Source organism: Sinocyclocheilus grahami, unplaced genomic scaffold, assembly GCF_001515645.1.
Source record: "Sinocyclocheilus grahami isolate Dianchi unplaced genomic scaffold, SAMN03320097.WGS_v1.1 scaffold321.1, whole genome shotgun sequence".
Lineage (NCBI taxonomy): Eukaryota > Metazoa > Chordata > Actinopteri > Cypriniformes > Cyprinidae > Sinocyclocheilus > Sinocyclocheilus grahami.
Window position 1 is genome coordinate 1,181,551 of NW_015505500.1, and position 7,871 is coordinate 1,189,421.

A 7,871-nucleotide genomic window follows, 5' to 3' on the forward strand; every position below is an offset into this window, starting at 1 on the left:
AAAAGTAACTCAGATATTCTCTTGTAAATTAAAAAGTAATGCGTTACTTTACTAGTTATCTGAAAAAAGTAATCTGATTACGTAACTTGCGTTACTTGTAATATATTACCCCCAACACTGATAAATATATATATAAAACGAATAAATAGCCTATACGAGAAATATATTTTTACTTAAATAATAAATTAAGAAAACGAAAGAAAAACAGCAACAAATAGCCTAGTTTGCAATGTTTCGGTTAATTTTTGTGCTGCGCAAAAGGAAACCAGACGGCAGAAAGCCGGATCCTATTTTTCATTTCGTTCATTTTACAAAAGCACAAAGATTTGTTTTTATTGTGAATGTACACAAATAAAAGCAAACCTTAGGAGTAGTTGCTTCCACTGATAGAAGGAAAAAATTCAAGTGATTGCGCCGGCTCTGCAAGCGCACACACAGTTACGTTTTGCTACCTCGACAATGCAGCCTGTTCATTATCATAATAAAATAGTCAGTCAAACATATGGGAAAAAAAAAAACACACTGCTCAGTTTAAATATGTAGTTAGTAAAATCTGTGCCGTTAAGCGTTATCACCGTATTGCCGTGATGTTATGCAAAACATTTAGTTTTATGTGGATATTGGAACACCAGTTGAAGTAGGCTACATAATAAATAATATTTTGGCATTCAAATACATCGCGAATACGGAAACATTTGATTTTGTGTCGATTGAGAGACCCAACGGTGGTTTCAGTTCCGTTTTAGCCTAAATTAATTTGTTTTGTCTTGTCGTTTATATAGCTATAGCTTCTTATATTTTTAATTCTTGTTCTTTTCTAAATACTGTTGATTGAAAGGATTTGTTGTGGAGTGAGGGGAACTAAAATAGCCTAGCTATGTTTACAGTGTTTATTATAATTCTTGTAAACATTTCGCGTCGTCATTAGGCCTATTTCTGAATGAAAATTTTTTTCTAAAAAAAACAACAAAAAATTTATATATGCATAGCGTATTTTAACCATGCAGCAAACCTATATATTTTGACAAATTACTGAAAAAAAATAAAGTAAATGACTTTTAAACCGTTTAACTGATTGTATTAATCGGTCAAAAATTCTTACGGTCGGTTAACCGGTTAAAATGAACATCCCTAGTATAAACCAATTTTTTGGCCATCCTAAGAGCTGTGGAAGAATACATTTACAATAAAATCTTTCATGTGACCTGTAATATAAGATAATGGTTTCCCTTTTACTCGACAGGTGAAACAATAATTATTGTCCAGCCTATACCTAGTCCTGGTCCAGAAATCTGCAGTGAATCTATATTGGATACAAAATGACTTGTAAGGGTCTGAATGTTCATCGACAGCATGAGTCACTCCATTGTGATTGTCTACCTACACAACCCTGTGCTTGTCTGTGATTCACCACATTGTCTTTCACTAACATTTGGATTACTGTGCAGCATTTGCTCTAATGAAGACTGTTAGTCATTGGATATGGTTTTCAGACTTTTATTAAGACCCAGCCTCTTGGCAACCTCACTAAGGCTTATTAAACGGTGCTAGTATCTTCTCAGCTCATTAAGTATCAAATGTTTTCCTTATTAAGGAACTTCATGCACTGAAAGACTATGCAACGACCTGAAACCCAAAGCCAGTGACCTGCGTTACAGATCTTGAGTTATGTTTGCTTTACTAGGCCCATGCATGAACCTAATGCTTTGCATGTGCGTGCTGTGGATGTCCTTGTTTTGCATGTTGTCAGGCCAAGCCTTTTTCTGCCAAGTACTTTGAACCTCCTGTAGGTTTTGGAGTTTGTTAACCAGGAGGTGGAAGGACACCATCTGACCCTGTAGTTTATGATTGAGCCAAACCACACAGTTGAGAAGTTAATAACTTCATAAAATATAATATATCAACAATAATAATAGAATAATTGTTAGTATTTATTATTAAAAATATATTTATAAAAAATTACATTAGAAGTATAAATGTAAAAAAAATTATTCAGGAAGGATGCATTTATGTAAAGACGTTTACATTCTTGCAAAAATGTATATTTAAAAATGTGATCATAAGAAATCCTCTTGAACATCAGAGCAGCATATTAGAATAATTTCTGAAGGATCATGCAGCACTGAAAGGGGCTGTTTCATAAAACAAGTTTACCAAACAAGCCAGGCTTAGTCAGTTAGTCTGACTTATTTTGAACCAAATCAACTGACAGTAAGTCAGACTAACAAAAATAAACCTGTCTTATTTGGTTAACTTGTTTTATGAAACAGGCCCCTGGAGTAATGGCTAATATTTTAAATTGTAGTATATATATGAAATAATAAAAAAACAAATACATGTATAATATTGTGTTATGAAATATTTAGTATTAGCCTTACAATGCAGTTTTAAGTAGATCTTTATTTAGATTAGAATTTAGTCCAACAAAAGAACAAACTACCAAGCTACACAAGGTAAAAACATTGTTACTTTTGTTTTATTTATTATTCTTCACAAAAACTAATAATAATAATTTGTATTATTATTATTATTATCCAGCATTAAAACCACTATGTTAGAGGATGTTAGCAGGCCAGTGAGGATGAGTCAGCAGGAAATGGGATTTCTGTTTAGAAGGTTGCGTCAGCATGAAGCAAATCTGTCAAAGCAGCTGCATCTCATCGATAGAAATGCAATCAACACAGGCTGTCTCATACAGAGGCACCGCTGGCCTGTCACACAGCCATCTGTTCAGCAAAGTCAACTTCATCTCACCTCACACCTCTATTTCACCATCCCATTACTGTTTCGTTTTTTTTGTCCTTTTCCTCTTTTTTTGCATAGCTAGGATATAAAGAATAAATTCATTAAGAAATCCTCTGTTTTCATTCTTTGCTGCACTTGGATGCTGTCCGTTAGTGCGGCGGTGATTCAGAAGAGCTGCATCAGGGAAGGGAGGTACGTTTCTTAGAGCAGAGCTGTGACCAGCTTTGGCTATATTCCAAGGAAACAACATCTGATGTGCTTCACTGTAGAGAACAGCATAGACCTAGTGTTCATATTTCCTGCTAGGAAATCCCACATATCCCTCAGACCATCAAAACCTACTGGCAGTGCATCTCCAGTAAAGCTGCATGTTCTATACTTCTGGCTGTCTAATCCTCAAAAGTGATAGCTTCATGCAAATGAAAGGCAAATAGAGTCTGCATTTGTCTGCATGAATGCATGCTGCACACAATTTACTTCAAATTTATAGTACTGGTAGACCGATATGTTAGCTGATATTTGGCCATTTTGAGATGATCGTCCACTTGGATGTTAAACAGAAGTGGTAATTCTCTCTTATGTTTTTAAAAATTACCAACAATCATGCCAATGGATAATACAAATAATTTTTTCTTTTCATAATATATATATATATATATATATGTGTACTATAATTATATTTATTATAATTAAATAATGTGATCATATCTGTATTTTATCGGCTACTCTGATCTTGACATTGTCCAAAACTCATATTGGTCTATCATTGCTTTGTAGTTTTGCTAAAGCGATTAAAGTCATGATATTTAGATCCTAATTCTGTCCTTTTATTATTTTATTATTTATTTTTCTATCCTTTTTTATTATTTTTTTGTAGGCTCAAATGTCCCCATTTTGATCCAGCCCAGTTCCACTGTCAACACCTCAGAGTCCACGCATTTCGCAGCCAGCCAGTCTTAAGTACAACACCCAGAAATGAGCCACCTGCCTGGTCCTAGTCCCGGTCATTACTGAGGGGGTCCTGCTGATGGACTCTAAGGCCCCTGATGTAGTGTGCTGACGGCAGGGCATCACGGCACCAGGACTAAACTGTGCCACTGCGCCATACCCGGACTCTGACCCACTGGAATCGAGTGGCAGTTTGCCAAAAGACAAAGAAGCCTCTGCCAATCTCATCTGTGTCTCCATTGGTGTGTATGTCTGTCTGTTCGTATATAACTACACGTTAATTTCAAAATAATATAGATATGAGACTGGTGCCACTGGGCAGTGCTCAAGGTGGGAAGTGGGTTTTACTGTTGGGGTGTTTCTTTTTGGTTCTGGCTATTTATTTATTTTTTAACTTTTTTTTTTTTGTGTGTTCAAAGCATGGACGTGAGTGGAATGATCATATGAGTGCATGCAAAGCAATAACAGCATGCCACTACTATACAGCATAGGAACGTGCAAGAACCCCTCCCACTTATCTTCATCCAAATGTGGAGCCACAACATGGCACTTTTTTTTTTATTTTTAGTTTGCTTCTTTAGATGGCAGTGTTTTCCGTTCTCAAGTTTGCAGTCATCTGTTACATTTGCATTATATTGCATTTCGTTTAAGATCAAATCGGTCAATCGTACGCAAATGGCATGACATGTCTGCGTAACCACTTTTTCTGACTAAAGCGAAGGCAGACGCCTCAAACGTCAGCTGACGTGCCGTGTGCAATGGTCATACATTCCCCTAAAATCAGAACACTTGAATATGCTGGTGAAAGTTGTTTTTCGTCATCCAAATGTGGAGCCACAACATGGCACTTTTTTTTTATTTTTAGTTTGCTTCTTTAGATGGCAGTGTTTTCCGTTCTCAAGTTTGCAGTCATCTGTTACATTTGCATTATATTGCATTTCGTTTAAGATCAAATCGGTCAATCGTACGCAAATGGCATGACATGTCTGCATAACCACTTTTTCTGACTAAAGCGAAGGCAGACGCCTCAAACGTCAGCTGACGTGCCGTGTGCAATGGTCATACATTCCCCTAAAATCAGAACACTTGAATATGCTGGTGAAAGTTGTTTTTCTATGCACTTTTTTTCCACTACCTTCATTGGAGGCTTCTAATGCAAATCTAATGGCTTCAGCCCTTACAACTACTTCACTACTGCGAAAGTGAAAATATCTTTAAATGTGAAGTTTTAATTTGTTCAAAGGGGCTGAAATGGGATCAACCCTATTTTTGGTGAACGCTATGCCAAATCGAGCAAACCTATGCTTTCTTTGTGCGCTTAGGACATATGATGACAAAACGCAAATATTTTTAATGATCTTATTTATTTTTAATATATCAGAATTGAGATGAATGTGTATGTCATGTTCTGAGTGAAACGATGCACTGTGTTAACTTGATTTCAGAATTTGGATCTGCAAGAGCCTCATGATTTTAGCAATAAGGAAATGCCCGTTGTGTTAAATGTGAAGGACTCAAATAGTCAATAGTCAGGTTACTGTTAGAAACACTATATTAGAGTCAGTACATTAGATGCCAAATGTTTTCCCTGTAAATTGTTGTTCCAATTGCAATAGTATATACATGGATTGTACACCATTTTGTTTCTGTGTGCAAATAGAAATGTATGTAATAATTTCAAGTAGTATATGGTCCACTGTCTTTTCTGGTTGTTATTTTGGGGGGCATTTTCTTATAGCCAATAAGTTTTCTTTTATTCCGTAAAAACTGGATGGTAATTTCAGAGAATAAACTTGCCAAAAGAAAAAGAGATAAAGCCAGAAATTCATTAGAAAGCATTGGGATATGATCTGCTTCCAAACCAACTGTTACTTTATTTCAGAATTATAATTTTTTGGTCATTGGTACATTTCCATGCTCACTGGATCGCTTAATTTAATTGCACAAGGCCCATTTCTGCAATCAACAATTTACTTTTTGGCACTTGTTTGGGGTGCAAATGATAACTATGATTTTAAAGCATTTCAGAGGTTTTGGCCTCTTCACCAGTGCACATATTAAGTTTTATGATGCTGTGTGTAATAACCTGTTTGATGAGGGGGAAAAGCCAAGTCTGGTCTGAATTTACCAACAGCCAAAAAGGAGCTAATAACCACAGTACTACATTGCTACTTTCCTCCTGTTTTTATTCAACATGGTTCGTAATGCATCACATATTTCATTGTCTGTTTATATTATTGAATCGGAATTAATTAAATAAATGGGGATTTGTAAAAATTTGCATTTGAGTGATTCTTATCTGCTATTGCATGAAGTTTACATTCGTAAATTTACTACCATGTCGACATTACATTCAGGTTTTCATTTTTTGATTAGTACTCTTGGTCTATGTTCGGAAATGAATTGGTAGCTCAGGCCTGCTATCGTTAACATCACACTGCAGCTTCGTGTGCTATAGTTGTACCCATAAGCTTGTAATCAGCTTAGCGTACAACTCCATACACTCATTAACAGCCCTGTCAAAATACTTAATAGGAAGTGCACAGTCAGATTTATTCATGGTGATGGTCATGTGGAAAGGTTTGATTTCAATGTGTGATGACACAACAGCTGCTGCCCAAATTCAAAACTTTGCAGAGAATGGGTCAAATTATTTGGCAAATTTTCTGGACATTTGGGGAAGGTCTGCTTGGGTTAAGCAATAAAATATAAGAGTCTGCATGCAACCCCATTGTCAAAGGCTGCATTCATAATATAGCATGACCTAGAGTGCTTTTTTATTTTCTATAAGCTACAATAACAATATTAGGGATAGATCACCCAAAAATAAAAAGTATTATTTACTCAACTTTGTAATTTCAAACCTTTATGCACTTCTTTTATCTGTGGAATATGAAAGAAGAATGTTTGTAACCTAAAAGGTTTGGTTACCATTGATTTCCATTGTATAAAATGGAAATACAATCTATTCCATTGTATGGGATATTAGAGAAGTAATTAAGTGAAAGTGGGCAGTGGACAGTAATGATCATTGGAAATGAAGCTTTTCTAAGAATTAAGTCCAACTGATCTGACATTACACATTTAATGTCACACGTATAAAAAGTCTTAAATTGATTTTAAAAGTTTGTATGATTCACAATGCATTGCATTACTGCCAACAGTATTTTTGGAGTTTCATTTAGTACAGCAGTCAGGAACCCGTGGCTCATGAGCCACACCAGGCTGGAAACATGTCCTTTTATTGAAACTATGCTGTGCCAAAAGACATTTCGAAACATTTCACTGTGTACTTTCGCTGCACTTTTTGCTGCACAGAACTGAATGTGCTATAAATGAGTCTTATTTATGTATGATAATCGGCATTGCTTTCAGTGGGCGGGACTGTTATTAATAAAGAAACCTGACTGAATGAGAAAGTAAAAATGTGCTTGATATTAAAAAAGAAAAATAAATATTAAAAACACAATTAGCCACAAAAGAGAACTGAAACTGACTAGATGCATTCTGTGCACGTTTTGTCTGCTGTAACAGTGATGTCACGAGGACACGTGTTGTAAAGATTCGCGTCTTCAGTCTCAAATATCAGTTGAATTCTGTCTCAAGCTCAGTGTGTCTGTAACTGCAGGACGGAAAGATAAGTTCAATACCGACGGTCGAGTGAAGTGTCCTTCATTTGGCTAGTCTGTGCTTAGGACTTTGTGGGTTGCATACACTAAATGCAATTCCTGCGAAGGACTTGATTACCCCTCCACAACATAGAATTGGGTGGGGGAGGAGTATTTTGTTTTTTATGATCAAACAAACAGACATTCACCAAAATAATAACCCATATTATAACTGAAATAGACCACGTTCTACATTAAAACATCACCAAAACAAGATTGTTCAGCCTAGAAAACGTAATTAATTAATTAACCACACAAAAACATATTTGCATAATGCCTACACACTTTCTAAATCAAGTCTTGTTTTACAGGGGTGCTTAAATGAAAGTTAGAGCACCCTCAGTTGAAGCTGTAATAACAGCTCTCTAGTGTTGTTCGCGCTCTTGTGGAGTGTCAGAGGTTTCTTGGACAATCTGTTTATTGAGATGCAACAATATATAACAAAGTAATACACCAATATTGTAGGTACATCTTTTTTTATATATATGAAAAACAATAACAAGAGAAAGA

At 35.7% G+C, this 7,871-nt stretch overlaps 1 long non-coding RNA gene across 2 annotated transcripts; it reads left to right on the forward strand.

Annotated features, from left to right (window-relative positions):
* The first annotated feature begins 1,201 nt into the window (after nucleotides 1-1,201).
* Nucleotides 1,202-4,223, forward strand: LOC107602208 (uncharacterized). 2 transcript variants are annotated; one of them, XR_001611007.1, is made up of 2 exons: nucleotides 1,202-1,326; nucleotides 3,623-4,223. It is a non-coding gene; the product is annotated as an uncharacterized lncRNA (long non-coding RNA). The 2 variants fall into 2 exon arrangements; XR_001611008.1 differs by lacking the exon at nucleotides 1,202-1,326 and adding an exon at nucleotides 2,364-2,937.
* Nucleotides 4,224-7,871: the final 3,648 nt, after the last annotated feature.